The sequence below is a fragment of the Triturus cristatus genome, chromosome 4_1 (genome assembly GCF_964204655.1).
Source record: "Triturus cristatus chromosome 4_1, aTriCri1.1, whole genome shotgun sequence".
NCBI lineage: Eukaryota > Metazoa > Chordata > Amphibia > Caudata > Salamandridae > Triturus > Triturus cristatus.
The window spans coordinates 1,253,748,827-1,253,768,591 of NC_140585.1; the positions used below are offsets into that span (position 1 = coordinate 1,253,748,827).

General features: G+C 48.9%; 1 protein-coding gene across 6 annotated transcripts in view; it reads right to left on the reverse strand.

The window, feature by feature from the left end:
* CALCOCO1 (calcium binding and coiled-coil domain 1) overlaps positions 1–19,765 on the reverse strand; it is a 259,932-nt gene that overhangs the window by 168,026 nt on the left and 72,141 nt on the right. Inside the window, exon 1 of one of the 6 annotated variants that reach the window (XM_085654711.1) lies at positions 13,909–14,275. The exons of the other annotated variants lie outside the window; for them this stretch is intronic. The gene's annotated coding sequence lies outside the window, so the exon portion shown is untranslated. Of the gene's footprint in view, positions 1–13,908; positions 14,276–19,765 lie in introns of those variants that run through there. 6 annotated transcript variants of the gene reach the window in all.

Here is a 19,765-nt window from a genome sequence, read left to right on the forward strand (position 1 = left end):
TTCTCTTTCTTTCAAAGCTTTAGAACTCATCTTGCGGCAGCAAGAGCATCCCTCGATGTCGTGATCCGACGACAGGCACCAGACACAGTCCTCGTGCGGATCCGTGATGGACATATGCTTGTCGCACTCCCTGCACGGCTTGAATCCGGACTTTTTTGTCGACATCTTCAACAGGAAGCAAGAAAAAAGAGACACAGCAGAAAAACAAAGTAACTAACCAAAGCTACCGAGAGTCCCAGAAAACCGTTAGCGTCGACGGCGCGGAAAAAAGGGAACGGACGTCATCACGCTGACGAGGTCTGCTTATGGATCCAGTGATGTCAACGGAGCCGCGAGCGGAGACGTGCCTCTGTGACATCGTCCTTGTCGACGTGGAGAGCTACAAAAGTTTCCGAATGTTGCTGGCGCAGGGGATATTCACAAGGTGAGGAATCCACTGGCAGATGTATCCATCAGAAAAAGTAATCATATTACACGTACCAAAATGGCAAACAGATTACATCAAGAACAAGCTTTTGCAAAGCCAGCAGGTCTCGACTTGAACCTCTTGGCTTGGCCAAAGCTACTATTTGCCGCTGCTGTGAAGTATCTGCGAAGAGTATTTTTTCCTAATTCTGTGTAATAACATACAAACAAACAAAACAAGCATTTTCAATGTAACAGGTCTCACATTTGCAAGCGTTTAAGCTATTGGCATTGAAAAATGACAAAGCCTTTTATTTATGTGTTTTTAAAAGGAACACATATATAAAAGGCATTGTTGTTTTTCATGCCAAGAGCTCAAACTCTCGCAAATGCAAGACTACTTTAATGGTGGCCACGCCCCTTTTTTAGACGCTGCTCTCATTCAGGTTACCGTGAGCAGCGTCTAAACAAAGGGGCGTGGCCACCATTATAGTGAAAATGCGTATGGTGCTTCACTTTAAAAAAAAGAAGTAATTTCTAAAGCTCTGTAGCGCGGCCGCTAAAGTGAAAGCGGCCTGCGATGGTAATTAAATAGGCACAACCACTAAAGTGAATGTGGACTGCGCTGCATATTAAATAAGCGTGGCCACTACAATGCGGACCGCACTGTAATTTGGATACAAATATATTACTATTTAAAACAGAGCGGATGGGTGCTCCGATGCCGTGGGTGGAATACGGGAAGAACATTAAAGAAAATAGTGCTCACCAACTTATAAAGCAGACTGTGTAACAACCAAACTAAAAGGACCAGTCCTCGTGGGAGGTTACAAGTGAAGACAAGGCAGTACTAAGAAGGGAATAACAAGCCTATGAACGAATCAGAAGCCAGCATTTAAGAAGGGCAATGACATTAGCCAATGACAGATATGGGCGGAGTGTGGGCGGGGCTTCAAGAGCATACTCCAATACAGCATGCCTCGCAGAGTGAGCAGCGCATGCGCGCTGCCCTTAGGTTCGACCTAAAAACAAGATGCAGTGATGTGGCCCCATCATTTCATAGGCGCATGCATGGATCGTGATGTATGAGTATGCATGCCTCACTTTATATATGCGTGCCTATGAAATTACATGGGCACCATTTGGTGGATGCCATTAAATGAACAACATTTGACTTGTTCGAAAATGCTTTTCGTAAGTCAGAGCAGTCTGATAGCAAATTGCATCAGCTGGGCCCTCAGAAAAAACATAAGATAGCATTTTTTTAAAGAACTGAAGGATGTCAGGGGGCAATAAGTAGACACAACAAGGAGGGGACAGGGGCATGGTGTCTGGGGCTGGGCCCGAGGGAAGGGGCACAAAAAAGCTAGGAAGTGGATGGGGAAAGCAATAGAAAAGCTTAGGGGTGGGAGGAGGGAGACACTGCATGGAGTGAAGGTGTTTGGGGGTGAGGACGCAGAACACACGAGGGAAAGAGCTAGAAAACAGAGTGAAGGGGTAAAGAGCTAGAAAACAGACTGAAGGTGTTTAGGGTGAGGAAGCAGAACACACGAGGAAAAGAGCTGGAAAACGTGCACTTTCATGGAGTACTGGAAGAATAATTCTCTGCATGTGAACAAGACATCCAGCCAAAAGGATCCTAAAGAAGCTATGCTCCAGAGGGTGGACAAACACAAAAAGAGCAGCGCAGGCTGTCGCATAAAAAGCAAGCCAACAAGAAGGACAACCAAGCCAACCATCAGGAAGCCATGTGCAGCCTCTAATCCCATTGTAAGTGTGTAGAATGGTCAACAAGAACTTTTGCCTACAGACAGCTAAAAGCCACACAGGCTTCACCTTACTGGGAGCACACATTTATAAAAGGTGGAGCACTTCTCTATTAAAGTGCACCCACACTACCTTCAGCTCCTATATTTTCAAATATATTATACAGTGTCCCTACATGGCTACTTAGAACTTCCCTCCTGAGCTCTGCGCTTGTCCTACATTATCCATTTGGCTCTGTATTATTCGTAGTGCAACTCTGGAACTCTATTGCTCATTTTAAGTAGTCGATCACCTCTTCACTTAATTGCTTTCTTTACGGACACTCGTTTACCAACAGTTTCATTTTGTAGTAATATATTCACTATTTTGAGACTCAGAAGCCTTTCAACACATCATTCGAACTTAATGACTGTTAAACAATCGAATGCTCCTGTGGCACTTAGCATGTTCTATTATACCAAACATCAGTAGTAATTCTACCACTAGCAGTTCTACTAACTTGTTTTTATATGGCGCTCAATAGGCCACACCTGCCGTTTCTTAATGCTGTTAATAACAGGTTGCTACTATCACCCAGTTTAATGGTTCTCAATTTACTGACCCCATAAGAACAGGCCAACATTTCTGGGGTTCCGACTCATACCTGCAGATTACTGCATATTTTCGCATAGAGCTTTTAATTCAGTCATACCGATTGATGGCTCAGTAAGGTGGCTTCATCGACCATTGGAGGAAGACAAGGCAAGTCAACCGTGTCAGGAACTGAAATGATGGACACCTCTGAAACATATGCTCAACCTACTCGCTATCTCAGCGGCCATCACATAAATAAATATGCATTGTCCCACCGTGCACTAACCAGAACAAAAAGATTGAAACCTAAAACATGCAAAAATGACAATTCTGAAAAGACCCTAAAGTAATCCAAAGAATGGTTGAAAATGGCATGACCATCGAAGAAACAGGTCTTATGTAAAAACACCGGTAATAAGATGGACTTGGATCTTTCCCCAACTCCTGAAGGCTCTCCTTTAGACATTTTCAATAAGGATTCCATAGGTCGGAGTGAAAAAGTTATTTTTGGGAAGGCAAGTGCGTGCTTATTTGCGGCTTTCGTATCTGTAAATTATCTGGTGAAAACATATATTCCTATGTATTAAAGTATTGTTGTTTTATATATACGTATATGTGACGGGACACTACGGTCAGATCAGGGGGCACAAGGGGGTACGGACTGGTGGACCCCGGTATCGCGTGTTCCTAACGTTCTCCACTCTCAACAGGATGAGTGGGCCTCGGATACTGAAGACCGGCTACTATTAGCCGATGCGGTGCCCTTTAACTGGGACGATCTGGGAACACAAGCCCCGCCCCTAGACGACGTCACGCAGGCCGGAACTCCAAAAGGAGGAGGAACCAGGAAGTGGACGGACGGCGATCCCAGGTGGAAGGACGGAGACGAATGGAGCGGAGAAGGAGACGAGGACACGGACGAGGCAAGAGAGCGAGAGCAGGCGGAGAAAGGAGGAACGAGAGCCGAGAGGACCAGCGGCTACGGACCCCGCGAAGCGCCCAGCCACGTTCCCAGGGGAGGCGCGTGGCTCGGACAGGTACGGGACCGGGTAGCGGGTTGGATGGGAAGGCGGGAGTGCCCGCGTTAACCGAACGACCCTAGTTTAAAGCTATCCCACTATTCTTTAGTTATAAACCCGTCACCTTTACTGACACTCGAGTCGACGTTTTTGTTGTACACACTGAAGGTGATTCCTCACTCCCGGTCCCTGGTGGTAGGCGCGACGCACCTATATATATAGAGACTAATATCGTCCCTTATCTTTCTCTTCTTCTGGGGCATACCGGGAGCCGACCTCGTGACAGGAGAAGGCGCCGCCAGAGGGAACCAGACCACCCAAGAGGCCCACGGAGGTCTAAACACCACGGATACCGCCACCTTTGCGAGGGAAAGGCTTACCAGCCGGACTAAAAGAAAACTCGTAACAATAAAACCACAAATACCAAGACCTCGTGTAGTGTCCCTCCTTGACACCCCGTCACAGTATACTAAGTGCATAACCATATATTGTATAATCAACTGTGGATGTTGTTTCGTATGGAAGTGTCCATTAGCCTCAAATATGCTTGCTAAGTCTCATCGCTCTAGTAGGCCTAGAAGCCATGTTGATCAAATTGGTACATTCGCACATTCTGCAAAGTTTAACCTCGTTTCCAGTCCTGGCACCTGCAAGTGGGATTTTGGAGAATAATGAGCTCAGTACTGTATTCATGAATGATAACTTATCGTCAAAGATGTCTTCTGCTTCCTCTGGGAGACGATTCTGCCACCTACGTATTAGACCGGTGTTTTTCAGAAAGTAATACGTTTCTGACACATGATTAAGTTCCATAGACTTGCATTGAAACAAAAGCTACATAAACTGTTCTAATTTATATTTCAGCATTATGTTCCACCTGACCCTTTTCTAACGAGAGCTCTGGTAAGTTGAAATGACAATTTTGCTGTGCTGCTTGCTGTTTTGCATTGGGCTTCACGATGTGGTATATATATATATTTTTTTTAACAGATGGTGCACTGGCCGGGAATTACCTCAACAAAAAGAAGTCAGGGTAGTGCTAGTCAGAGCTCCATGTGACGACACCAGGTGCCAGAGTTAGGAAGAAGTTTCCCCAGAAGAACTGGGGTGGAGAAAGGCCTAGTGCTCAAAGTGGAAAACTGGCTAAAAAGTATGAGCACAAACTGAACCAAAACTTTAGGAAAAGTAACTTTGATTACCATTTTTGTTGCTTGCTTGGCTTATATTGTCTAGTAGTTAATGCATTGTCAAAAAGGGTGCATACAAATGTCATAGGGGTAGAGAAAATAAAACAAACAAGCATTGGCATAGCCAATAGGTCTCGCCTTTGGGATATTATAAGTGTTTAGCCATGCAACAGTTGATGTTGCACCAAGGATATTGTGCTGCAGAATTAAATACCTATAAGGTCCCAAAGGCGAGACCTATTGGCTATGCCAATGCTTGTTTTAAATGGGAAAAATTTGAAGTGGAAAAAAATGTTCCCTCAAGTGCAGAAAAACGTTCCTTATTATGAACATTTATGCAGAACATTTTTCTGCACTTCAAATTTCTCCCATTAAAAGAAAATGGTTGCATGTTTGTGTTGTACATGTAACTGTGCCACATTTGGCAAAAGGTACGTCCTGTGCCACAAGACCATATGACACAGGCTCTCAGTCACCCATACACATATATTCCATCACTTCACACACATGTTCATACATCCCCACAGACCATGTACTCACAGATGCACATGGCAGCCCTATCATAGTACCTCTATTGACAGTACTTTGTTCAAACCATAGTATTGGGCTCTATGGACATTAGGTATAAAATCAATGAAGCTGGGCGCGAGTTACTTGGCCTTCAGTAGCTCACAACGATTTTCACTAATCAGAAGTAGCTCTCATTACAGAAAAGGTCAGAGACCCCTGTTATACAGTAAGATTATAGTCTATTAGATCAAACACAATAGGTTTTGTACAACTGGTATCCTGATCTCACGAATTTGAAAGTGTTTTCTTACAGGGAAATCAAGAACAAGCATTTGCAATGCAATAGGTCTCGCATTTATAAGATTTTGAGCTATTGGCATTGTAAAATTACAATGCCTTTTATTTATGTTTTGGTTTTAAAACAAATAAAAGGCATTGTCATTTACAACGTCAGTAGCATAAACTCGCATAAAAGCAGTGTGTGGAGTGCAGCAGTGTGCGGCGTGCAGCAGTGTGCGGCATGCAGTAGCGTGTGGTGTGCAGCAGTGTGTGGCGTGCAGCGGCTTGCAGCGGTGTGCGGCATGCAGCAGTGTGCGGCGTGCAGCAGTGTGCGGCGTGCAGCAGTGTCGTGCAGCATGCAGCAGTGAGTAATGCAGCAATGTGCAGCAGTGTGCGGCGTGCAGCAGTGTGCGGCGTGCAGCATTGTGCGGCGTGCAGCATTGTGCGGCGTGCAGCATTGTGCGGCATGCAGCAGTGTGTGGCGTGCAGCAGTGTGTGGCATGCAGCAGTGTGTGGCGTGCAGCAGTGTGTGGCATGCAGCAGTGTGTGGCGTGCAGCGGCATGCAGCAGTGTGCGGCGTGCAGCAGTGTGCGGCGTGCAGCAGTGTGTGGCATGCAGCAGTGTTTCGTGTAGCAGTGTGAGGCATGCAGCAGTGTGTGGCGTGCAGCGGCGTGCAGCAGTGTGTGGCGTGCAGCAGTGTGTGGCGTGCAGCAGTGTTTTGTGTAGCAGTGTGTGGCGTGCAGCTGTGCGGCGTGCAGCAGTGTGCGGCAGTGTGGCATGCAGCGGCGTGCAGCAGTGTGTGGCGTGCAGCAGTGTGCGGTGTGCAGCAGTGTGCGCAGCATTGTGCGGCGTGCGGCAGTGTGCGGCATACAGCAGTGTGCGGCGTGCAGCAGTGTGTGGCATGCAGCAGTGTGTGGCATGCAGCAGTGTGTGGCGTGCAGCAGTGTGTGGCGTGCAGCAGTGTGTGGCGTGCAGCAGTGTGGGGCGTGCAGCAGTGTGGGGCGTGCAGCAGTGTGCGGCGTGCAGCAGTGTGCGGCGTGCAGCAGTGTGCGGCGTGCAGCAGTGTGCGGCGTGCAGCAGTGTGCGGCGTGCAGCAGTGTGCGGCGTGCAGCAGTGTGCGGCGTGCAGCAGTGTGCGGCGTGCAGCAGTGTGCGGCGTGCAGCAGTGTGCGGCGTGCAGCAGTGTGTGGCATGCAGCAGTGTTTCGTGTAGCAGTGTGAGGCATGCAGCAGTGTGTGGCGTGCAGCGGCGTGCAGCGGTGTGCGGCGTGCAGCGGTGTGTGGCGTGCAGCGGTGTTTCGTGTAGCGGTGTTTCGTGTAGCAGTGTGGGGCGTGCAGCAGTGTGGGGCGTGCAGCAGTGTGGGGCGTGCAGCAGTGTGGGGCGTGCAGCAGTGTGCGCCGTGCAGCAGTGTGCGGCGTGCAGCGGCATGCAGCAGTGTGTGGCGTGCAGCAGTGTGTGGCGTGCAGCAGTGTGTGGCGTGCAGCAGTGTGCGGCGTGCAGCAGTGTGCGGCGTGCAGCAGTGTGAGGCGTGCAGCGGCGTGCAGCAGCGTGTGGCGTGCAGCAGTGTGTGGCGTGCAGCGGCTTGCAACAGTGTGCATCATGCAGCAGTGTGCGGCGTGCAGCAGTGTGCGACGTGCAGCAGTGTGCTGCGTGCAGCAGTGTCGTGCAGCATGCAGCAGTGAGTAATGCAGCAGTGTGCGGCGTGCAGCAGTGTGCGGCGTGCAGTAGTGTGTGGCGTGCATCAGTGTGCGGCGTGCAGCAGTGTGCGGCATGCAGCAGTGTGCGGCGTGCAGCAGTGTGTGGCATGCAGCAGTGTTTCGTGTAGCAGTGTGAGGCATGCAGCAGTGTGTGGCGTGCAGCGGCGTGCGGCGTGCAGTGGTGTGTGGCATGCAGCGGTGTTTCGTGTAGCAGTGTGTGGCGTGCAGCAGTGTGTGGCGTGCAGCAGTGTGCAGCGGCGTGCGGCGTGCAGCGGCGTGCGGCAGTGTGTGGCGTGCAGCAGTGTGTGGCGTGCAGCAGTGTGCGGCATGCAGCAGTGTTTCGAGTAGCAGTGTGAGGCATGCAGCAGTGTGTGGCGTGCAGCGGCATGCAGCAGTGTGCGGCGTGCAGCAGTGTGCGGCGTGCAGCAGTGTACAGCAGTGTGGCGTGCAGCAGTGTGTGGCGTGCAGCAGTGTGTGGCGTGCAGCAGTGTGTGGCGTGCAGCAGTGTGTGGCGTGCAGCAGTGTGTGGCATGCAGCAGTGTGTAGCGTGCAGCAGTGTGTGGCGTGCAGCAGTGTGTGGCGTGTAGCAGTGTGAGGCGTGCAGCAGTGCGAGGCGTGCAGCAGTGTTTCGTGTAGCAGTGTGCGGCGTGCAGCAGTGTGTAATGCAGCAGTGTGCGCAGCATTGTGCGTGCAGCAGTGTGCGGCGTGCAGCAGTGTGCGGCGTGCAGCAGTGTGCTGCGTGCAGCAGTGCTGTGCAGCATGCAGCAGTGAGTAATGCAGCAGTGTGTGGCGTGCAGCAGTGTGTGGCGTGCAGCAGTGTGTGGCGTGCAGCAGTGTGTGGCGTGCAGCAGCATGCAGCAGTGTGCGGCGTGCAGCAGTGTGCGGCGTGCAGCAGTGTTTTGTGTAGCAGTGTGAGGCATGTAGCAGTGTGTGGCGTGCAGCAGTGTGTGGCGTGCAGCAGTGTGTGGCGTGCAGCAGTGTGTGGCGTGCAGCAGTATGCGGCGTGCAGCAGTGTGCGGCATGCAGCAGTGTGCAGCAGTTGCCGTGCAGCAGTGTGTGGCGTGCAGCAGTCTCGCATTTGTGAAAGTTAGAGTTTTTAGCATTTAAATCTAATGTCCACGGTCCACTTTCACTTTCGTCACATGGCCCCATAAAGATAAGAAAGCTGACCCTTTGAAGTAGTATGATGGCGAGGCTGACTGCAAAGTGGAAAACACTCCATTAAAAGCTCAGTTTTTCTTTTCTTCTGCAGTTTTATATAACGTGAACTCTACCCTAAGATATTGGAGTGCGTTCACGCCCTTAATTACATCGGCCACGCCCCTTTTAGAGACCCTCCAGTTTATTCATCCCACTTAAAGCCCTGAGTTTGACCATGTCATTTGTATATTCTTGTGTGTCTATTAGCTGTTTGCACAGATGCCGTGCTGGGTGTGGAGGAAAAGCGTTGCCTTGTCCTGTCCATCCTTGACTTACGACAGCGACTACAAGCCAGGCTGGAACTCTGACAAATGTCTTTCACCCCCACTGCCCTTTCCAGCCTGCCCCTCCCAACAGATCAAATTAAGCTGTTTTGTGTACTTCCACGTACAAGAGTGGCTGTAAAACTCGGAATGTACTAAAAAGGGCCGAATCACGAGGGTGACAATGCGTTCCTTGCAAGCGCTTCGAGCTCACCCGATGAGGCGCTGTTTACATGAAGTGATGTGTACGCACGAAGAATGTTTTTTCCAGTTTTATATAGCGCAAACTTGACCGAAATGGATTAGAGTGCTTTACAGAAGCACCAGGTTACGTTACACAAGATCAGATTTGCAGTTTTACATTTTTATAGGCACATGGAGATTAACTGAATTGCCTAGAATCACGGGCTGTTGTGCGGACATCGGGGCTTCTAAAGCCAGCATTTCTGACCGTAATGCCATATCCTCTCGTTTTTACAAATAAGGCATAGTTGTTAAACTTCTAGTTTGGCAAACAGTAAATGAAACACACAGTGACTGCAAAGTTAGTTGTCATTTTGATTGTATCTAGCCGCATAGGTAAACAGAGCCAGCTTTGATCCCAGGGAAGTCTGACTGCCAGATTGCCCCGTATGACAGTCCGACCCTTGCCATCACTACTGTCGAGGCTGAACCGGATACGGGTAGAGAAGGCGCGCCAGGCGTGAGTAGTGATTCTCATGCAGTGGTGAGTAGGGGGAGCAGCTGTGGAAGGATGGAATCTGTTCTGCTCAGAGTTCATTAAAATTCTATCCTGGTGCCTCTTCCTTTTCCCAGCATCCCTCGGGCCTGGTTAAGATCATTTTTATTAATTCATAAAACTCTGTGAAAGCATTGAAGATGCTGACAGCAGCAACCTGCACGGGTAGGGAAGAGGAGCTGAAACGGTGGTCTGTATCCGGAAAAAGTCTAGCCAGACTGGGAATGTGTAAGCCTGTGGCTAGCCCCTCAGATAGAGGGTGGAAGTGTATGGGGACTTTGGGACCCTGCTCCTCCACGACAAGCTGAAGAAAGCCTCGGCAGGAGCCATAAATGACAAATCACTGCTATGATCGAAGCGGCAGAAGTGACTTTATGCCCCTTTGACACACACAAAATGCTTTGATTTTGAGGTCTCCAGTCACATGGAGGGTTGTTAATCCACCACCCCGTTAGTTTGTGTAAGAGGTCAGGGTCAACAAGCAGGAAGGGGGTGGCAAATGGTCACGGCCGCTTTGATGTCCATCAAAGCGGCCGCGAAAGTGAAAGTGATCAGGCAGTGCTTTTCAGGCTGCCAAATGGTGCGCGCGCCCGGCGCACATGCACTGTATTTGGAGGCCTGAAAAGCACTGTTTGCACTTCCAGATCCCCCTTTTACAAAAGCTCTCGCGAGAACAGCGCTAAAGCGCTGTCTCAGGCGAGACCTAAAAAGGAATTTTGGTGAAATACAGTATTTTCCTAGGATCACACAATTTAAGTGGGTAAGCAGTGATGTATTCAGGTTTTCTGATTTTTATTTGTACAAATCAGCCACTAAATCGTTATCTGTCTCTTCTTTGTTGTAACCACTTTGTGCATTTTTCTGCAGTTTTAATATAGTGCGAACTTCACCGGAATGTATTGGAGCACAGGAAGATTACGTGATTTGCCCAGAATCACAGGATGTTGTGCTGGTGCTGAGACACAAACCTGATTCTCCATTTCCGAAGTTTGCAGCTCTGGCCAGAATGCCACATCTTGTGTAAAGTTAACAATCCGGAGCCACTTTAATGTGCGTTGTGTGCTTAAGGTTCCAACAGGACTTCGAGATGAGACAGAACCAGGCTTCAGTATCGAGCTTGGCTCGAGCTTTCAGTTGCTCGCCCACCTCTACCTTCCTCTTTCACTTGTATCATGTGGGAAGCATCGCAAATGCACTGCAAGTAACACAGATGAACAGCCCGCTGCACAGGTTGTACTTCCACCCCCTGACGAGGGTATAAGAAAACACGTCCTTCACCATGAACATCCTGTGGACAGTCCATTTATGGTCAGCCCAGAAAAATGTCAAGTTTGCCGCAATATATGACCTGAGGCTTACTTTCAAAACAGTCTTCCGTTCTAGTCTAAACATACTAAACAGAAGTGGCAGGGCCAAAAGGTAAGGGCATGGCCAGCTATCTAGTATCAGCGAACTCATTGAGGGTAGGTTGGAGAGGGGCATAGCTATCAATGGTGCATGCAGCAAATGCAGTAACACTAGGGCGTAGCCGACGGAAGGCCCTGTTGAACCTCAAATTGTTGATTTATTTTACTACCCAACTAGTGGTCGCGGAACACTTGCTTTACTTGCATTAGGGCCAATGGGTGGCTAAATATACCACTGGAGTCCAGTTTCTTTAGCCCCGCAGCTCCATACGGGGTTAGTTAACTTTAGAATATTGTGTACAATAACTCTATGAATAGCGATCTGGTACAGTGTGTGCGATTTAACCATATCTTAGCAAATCCTATCATATATGTTTAACTGAAACGCACAGGAGCCTCCTTTATTAGTGAGAACTACAAACCCAAGAGGCAATCTCAGCAGGTGTTTTGCTATATCGATTGATCACCATATGTGCAACTGGATCATTTCAATGCACTCTTAGATACCTATATGCATGTGGGTTTGCACAACGCAAACCTAGTATCAAATCAATGAAACACTGTACAATATATGGCAGGGAGAGAGAGCAACAACAGAGGATAGTGTAGGGTCTAGGCAAGAGGCGTGATATAGAAGGAGAGGGGAAGGGGGGCTTTTAATGTGGGGCACTTCTAAAAGGACAAGAGACAAGTACAATCCCCAAAGAATGTTAACCAACAAACATGTTGGGTACACTTCCAGGGTCTAACGGTCCATGCAGCTGGGTAAGTTGCACTGACAATCACAGTCAGTGCTTTCTCTAGGTTCAAGGTATCCAGTCAGTCATATGGGGGTTGACGTATCCCTGCTAAAAGAGGAGATCTGGGAAAGTTGTCTGCCCAGAAAGCAATGCATGGATTGGTACCAATATGCATAAGACCAGACATCCATAAAGCAGTGCTTAATTTGAGCTGGTGGTTTCCATGCTCAGCACCAGCACTTAATTGCCAACACTGCCCCTTATGGCAGTCTGTTGAATGGTGGCGCTATTTGTCTAATTTGGAGACCAGCACAACATGTTTTTTAATTCAAAATATATTAAAAAGGACTAAAACCTACTGCCAAAGCCATTCTTATAGGTTTGGGGGCTGGAATAGTCACACTTGTATGAGTGGGATGGTTAGTAGTTTGGTTGTTACTGTAGTTGGCAGAATTGACAGCGGCAATGTGTGGTGCAAGCAGAAGTGGCCTCCTGAGGAGGCCCCTGGCACTTATTCTTTTTACAAATTAACCACTGCCTAAAGACAAAGAATGGTAGGGGAAGAAGTGATGGGAGGCATGATACTCATCTGTGGGCAGAATACCATCTAACACCCAAGGTTCTTAAAAACAATATAAATGTTTGCAATGATCCAAGGCTAACCGTAGCAAGAGATGCTAAACTCAAACCATCAAACGATTCTGGTTAAAGTGCCTCTTGCTGCCTCCAAGCTCCTGATATTTATAAACTTACAAAATTCACCTAAAGAGTGTTGCAGTCCATGGTCTTCGAAAGCATAGTCCAGAAAAGGTGTCGCTCCTACTCAAAACACTCACATTGATAGGCGAGATACTTCCGGCTTTGGTACTTTATTTAGGTCAACGCCTTTCTCGTGCTCTGCCCTCTGGTGCACATATTACAGCCGGCTGATTTCCCACAAAGAACGGTCAAGTGTTGTCTCAAGCCGCCCTGTGCCCTTCAGCTCCCGGGTTTGAAACTGGAATCTCTCCTCCCATCCTGGAGAGGCGAGTGGTGCCCATGGCAGCGGTCCGGGGGAGCAGCAATGTCAATTCTGTTTACATTCAACCACATACAGTGACTGAGCGATGGACAGAGGCCTGCCCATGGAGGTGGGAGATAGCAGCGTGCAGTGAGTGATAAGAGCGGTGGGTGGGAATGGCGGCAAAGAACAGTCACTTAACTGCATATCCTGTTGGCTACGAAACAGCGACGTGAATTGTGCATGACTAACAAACACACTAAAATGGTAATGAAGGGCCATGGGCACAGAATGCACTCACGCGGGCCCATGCCTGAGGCAGAAACAGTGCCATTGCTGCATGTGACTGGGGCTTTTAAGAGTGTGTGTGGAGCAAACATTTCTAAGTAAATCACGTCATACAAGAAAACCAGTGCTGGAAATTAAATCAAGAAGAAACACAAAAGGGGGACTCACCCATCTTCAGTCATGTTTTAAGTGCACACGATTTTAGATGTTAGAAAGACATGAACCTGAGGCGAACACTGATCCGATGGTCTGCACACTAATTATGTCACATTTTAGCGGCGAGCGTGTAACTGGGTGAAATGTCCAACTAGCTATGAAGAAACAGATGGCCGTGAAAAGTATCTACACGAAATATGACTTTTCAGCAATTTAACCTTGTTCAGTTGCGACAGCAGTTTAGGAGATATGCTATTAGAGGCTGAAACCGGACCGGAGGTGGGTGTGGAGGTGTTGGACACCTAAGTCCCAAACAAACAACACTTGGCTGCTGCAAACAATAACAATGATTGTGCACGGCGAACGGGAGGGGTGTGGGGCTGTCACAAGATAATCCCACGTCGTTGAGAACGACATTTGAAGTCTGTATTTACTTTAAACAAATGCATTCTGGGAGTGGGGGGGTCTTGATTCACTACTATTGAATGTACACAGATGAGTTGAAAGGAAGATGGTGCCCCGGCTGCAAACGGAGTCACCTTGTAACTCTACACTGACCCAGGCCCGCTGCAGTAGTCTCCAGGAACACACTGCCATTTTCCCCTAGCCACACTCGTATTCCCGAACCCCCTAGGGTCACCCGCCTGGCAACCCTGGGACTGGAGTGGGAGTGAACTGACCTGGAGCTCTCCGGTGCGAAACCACCGACGGACGATGCAGGAGAACAGGGGCCTGAAGCCTGATAAACCCAGGGTTAAAATCAGGAGACGGTGTTTGCAGGAGAGTCTTCAATGAGCGTGGGTCAAATCAGGAGGCAAGTTACGGGGGCGTAATCACGAGACTCTGTGGAAGCACAACGCCACGCTCATTAAAAGACACCTATTTGCAAACATGCAGATCGGGCTCGTTGGGCAGCATGAAGCGCTAAATGAACAAGCATTGGCAGCGCATTTGAAACAACAGACGAGTTCCCATCCTTCGGTGATAATCGCTGGTGGAGGCACAGCAGGGCTGTCAAAAAGTCAATAACAATATATTAAATGAAGAGAAGTTTCAAACATGGCATTCTTTGGGGTGGGACACTTCTTTTGGCTTGCGGTTTTGGTTGGAGTGTGGTTGGTGTTTTTAAAGCGATCTGCAGAAGACAAAAAAATGGGATCACTAAAAGGTATTTAAAGCCCAGAGACGCAAAATTCACTTGTCATGACTCACGATGCTGAAGAATACAGCAAGGACATAGATGAAATGCCAGGCATGAGAAAAAGACGGGACAGTAAGCAAGAAAAACAAGCATTGGCCGCAGCAAAGCAGCCGCAAAAGTGAAAGGGATCGCGATCAAGCGCAGCGAGCAATGCGCCTAATGAGCATGACCAGGAAAGCCATATGGCGCCTCTGCTCGTAAGCGCGCGCCCGCGCACATGCACTCAAGCTCTAGGCCGGCCATGGCAGCATTTTTTGAAGCCCTCACTAAAAGTCTGCCCAGACCAGCGCATGCGCTGGGTTAGACTTGTCCTAAAAACTGGGAGGTTATGTAGAACTGAGAGGAATTCAGAGAACAGAAAATAAGTACTAATGTGACCCCATGGAGTAGAGCGAGAGTGCTCTGGCCCATTATTCCACACCTCAATCTAACCCATTCCACTCTACCCCAATCTACACACTCCACTCTGCCTCAATTTACCCCACCCCAATCTACACTACTCTACCCCCACTTCAATGGACCACTCTACACCCCTTCAATCTACCCCACCCCAATTTTCCCCCACTCCAAGCTACCCCACTCTACTCGATCTACCTCACTCCACCCAAATCTACCACACCCCAAACTACCTCACTCAACTCTACTATAATCTACTCCACTCTACCTCAGTCCACCCCACTCCACTCAACCACACGCCAATAGACCCCCCCTCCAGGCTGCCTCACACAGCTCCGCTGCAATCTACCTGACTCTACCACAGTCTAACCCAATGTACCCCATCCCAAAGTATTCCGTTCCATTCTACCCGACTAACCCCCACCCCGCTCTACCCCCAAACTACTCCACTCCAGTCTACCGCACTCTATCCCAATCCATTTTACCCTAATCTGCCCCACCCCAATCTACCCCACTCCACTCTACCCCAATCTACCCTCTGCAATCTACCCCACTCCACTCCTACCAATCTATCCCACTCCAATCTACCCCTCCCACTACAATCAACCCAAATCTACAACACTCTATCCCATTCCAATCTACCCCACCCCAATCTACAACACTCGGACTCTATCCCACACCATCCCACTCCAGTCTATCCCACTCTAACCCACTTTACTCTATCTGACCTACCCCACTCCACTCAACCCAAATCTACCACACCCCAATCAATCTCAGTCTACCCCAATTCACTCTTCTCTAATCTAACCCACCCCACTCTATCCCATTCTAATCTCCCCAAATCTACCCCACCCACTACAATCAACTCAAATGTACCCCATTTCAATCTAATCCACCCCAATCCACACCACCCGATCCCACTCTACCCCACTCCAGTCTACCCCAATGTAACCCACTCTATTCTAATCCAATCTACCCCAATCCACCCTCTTCATTCTACCCCAAACTAACCCAATCCACTCTACCACAATCTACCCCACTCCACTCTATCCCAATCTACCACACCCCCATCTACCCCAGTCTAATTCATTCCACTCTACCCTTTTCAAATTTACCTGAATCAACCCCACTCCAACCCAATCTACCCGACTCCAATCAACCCAGTCTACCCCACTCCAATCTACCCAACTCCACTTTACCCCAATTTACCCCTATCCCCACTTTCCTCTCCCAAAATCCAAGCTCTACCTCAATATACCCCACTTCATTATACCCCAATCTACCCTACTCCAATCTACACTCTACTCTATCTCAACCCATCCACTCTAATCTATGACACACCAATAGACCGCACTCCAATCTACCCACTCTGCTCCACTACAATCTACCTGACTCTACCACAATCTACCCCAACGTAGCCCAACGCAATGTACCCCACCCCACTCTACCCCAATCTACTCCTGTCCAATCTACCCCAATTGACCCCACTTTACCCTTATCTACCCCACTGCAATCTACCCCACCCCAGTCTACTCCACTCTAACCCACTCCACTCTACCCCAATCTACGCTACCCATTACAATCTCCCCCACTCCAATCCACCCCACCCACTACATTCAACCCAAATCTACCCCATTCTACTCCATTCCAATCTACACCACTCTATCTGACTCTACCCACACTACCCCACTCCAGTCTACCCAAATGAATCCCACTCTACCTAATCCACCCCACTCCAATCCACCCCACTCTACCCGGATCTACCCCACCCCACTCAAATCTACCACACCCCAATCTACCACAGTCTACCCCAATCCACTCTACCCCAATATACCCCACTCTACTATCCCCAATCTATCCCACTCCACTCTACCCCATTCCAATCTCCCCAATCTACCCCACTCTATTCTACCCCACCATCAACCCAAATCTACCCCACTCTACCCCATTCCAATCTACCCCACCGAATCCACACCACTCTATCCCACTCTATCCCACACATCCCACTCAAGTCTACCCCAATGTACCCCACTCTATCCCAATACAATCTACCCCAATCCAACCCTCTCCATTCTACCCTAAACTACCCCCTCTAACCCACTCCACTCTACCACAGTCTACCCCACTCCAGTCTACCCCACTCCAGTCTACCCAAATCTACCACACCCAATCTACCTCAGTCCCCTTTACCCCTTTCAAATCTAACCCAATCAACCTCACTCCAACCCAATCTACCCCACTCCAATGTACCCCTTTCCCCCACTCTACTGTACCCAAATCTTACTCTCTAGCAAAATCTACCTCACTCCAATATCCCCCACTCTACTCTACCTCAATCCACCCCACTCCAATCGGCCACACTCCACTACACTACAATATATTCCAATCTACCGACTCTATCACAAAATCTACCCAAATGTACCCCACTCCAGTCTACCCCACCAAAATCGACCCCACTCTTCCCCACCTCACTCTACCCCAATCTAATCCACTCCAATCTACTACACTCTACCCCATTCTACTTTACCCTAATCTACCCCATTGCAATCTACCCCACCCCAATCTACCACGCTTTACCCCACTTCACTCTACCCCAATCTACCCCACTGCGATCTACCACACTTCACTCCACCATAATATAGCCCACCCAATCTACCCCTCCCCACAACACTCACGCCAAATCTGCCCCACTCTATCTTAATCTGCTGCATTCAAATCTACCCCACGGCAATCTACCCCACTTCAGTCTTCCCCAATAAACCCCACTGCAATCTACCCCATTCCAATCTACCACACTCCACTCTACCCCATCCCATTACAATCAACCCAAATCTACCCCCTCTTCCCCTACCCTACCACAATCTACCCCATTACAATGTATTCCACCCTAATTCACACCACTTTACCCCACTCCACTCTAACCCATTCTACCACACCCCAATCTGCTGCTATTTACCCCATTCTACCCAACTACACCCCAATCCACTCGACCAGACTCTACTCCAATGTACTCTACTTCAATCTACCACACTCCACTCTTACCCACTCTACCCCAATTAACCCTACTCCAATCTATCCCAATCCAATCTACCACACACCAATAAACCCTACTCTAATCTGCCCCACTCCATCTAAATCTAACCCAGTCTACCCCAATCTACTACAACCCACCCCACTCCAATCTACCACAACCTGTCCCACCCCAATCTACTTCACTCTACTCAAATGTCCTCCACTCCAATCTACCCCACTGTACCCCACACTCCACTTTACCCCAATCTACCCAACACCAATCTACCCCACTCCACCTCAATCTAGCCCACTCTACCCCACTGCAATCTGCCCCAATCAACCCAAACTACCCCACTACATTGTGCTCCATCTACCTCACCCCAACATACCCCACTCTACACTAATCAACTCAGCTCAAATGTAAACCCACTCTACCCAACCCCAATCTACCCCACTCCAATCTACCCCACTCCAATCTACCCCACTCCAATCTACCCCACTCCAATCTACCCCACTCCAATCTACCCCACTCCAATCTACCCCACTCTAAACCATTCTACCCCATCTACTCCAATCTAAACCACTCCACCCCAATCTACTTCACTTTATCTCAATCTATCACACTCCACTCTACCCCAATGTACCCCACCCAATCTACACCAATCTACTCCTCTCTAACCCACTCCACCCTACTTTACTCTATCCTAATCTACCCCACTACACTCTACCGCATTCCAATCTACCCTAATCTAATACAGTACTCTACTGCAATCCACCCCAGTCTACCCTACACTAAACTACCCCACTCAAGCCCAATCTACCCCACTCCACTCTACCCCAATCCAATGTATGTTATCTACCCCACTTCAATGTACCCCACTCTACCTTAATCTACTCAACCCGTTTACCCCACTCTAACCCAATGTACCCACTTCACTCCAGTCTACCCCACACTTTCCCACTCCAATCTATCATACTCTACTCCACCCTAATCTACCCCACTCCAATCTACTCCACCCTACCCCTCTTCAATCTAAACCAATATACCCCATTCAACCCCAGTCTAACTCACTTCACTCTACCCCAATCTATCCCACTCCACTCTACCCCAATCTACTCCACTCTACTCTCCCCTAATCTAATACACTCCACTGTTCCCTAATCTGCCCCATTCCACTACAACCTTCTCCAATGTACTGCCCTACCCCATCCCAATCTACCCCACTCCACCCTACCCAATCTATCCCACTCCACTCTACCCCACTCAAATACAATCTACACCACTCTACCCCTAACTACCCCACTTCAATCTACCCCATTCTACCCCACTGCAATCTATCCCACTCCACTCTACCCCATTCTACCCCACCCCACACTAACCCACATCACTCCACTCACCGCCAATTTACCCCAGTCAAATCTACCTCACTATACTCGACTCCTCTCTACCCAATCTACCTCACTCCATTCTACCCCAAACTGCCCCATCCCACTCTTCCCCTCTATACTCCAGCCCAATCTATCCCACTTCACTCTACCCACTACACTCTACCCCAATCTATCCCACCCCACTCTACCAAACTCCAATCTATTCCACTCCCATCTACCCCACCAAACCCCAGTCCACCTGACCCTACTCCACTCACTCCACACCACTTCAATATACACCACACCACTAACTTTTAGCCATGCTGAACAGCCGTCACACTGGTGTACAACAGGGCTAAAATGCATTGGCAAAGCCAATAACTCTTGCATAGGCAAGATTTATTGCCTTTGCCAATACATGTTTTGTTCTGACCCGCCTTACCTTCCGCACTGAAGAAGCTGGAGTGTGTCGTTAAGTGCTACATTACACAGCATCATGTTTGATTCTCCCCCGCACATGTCCCTAAACAAAGCAACATCACGACACGAAAGAGTCTTCC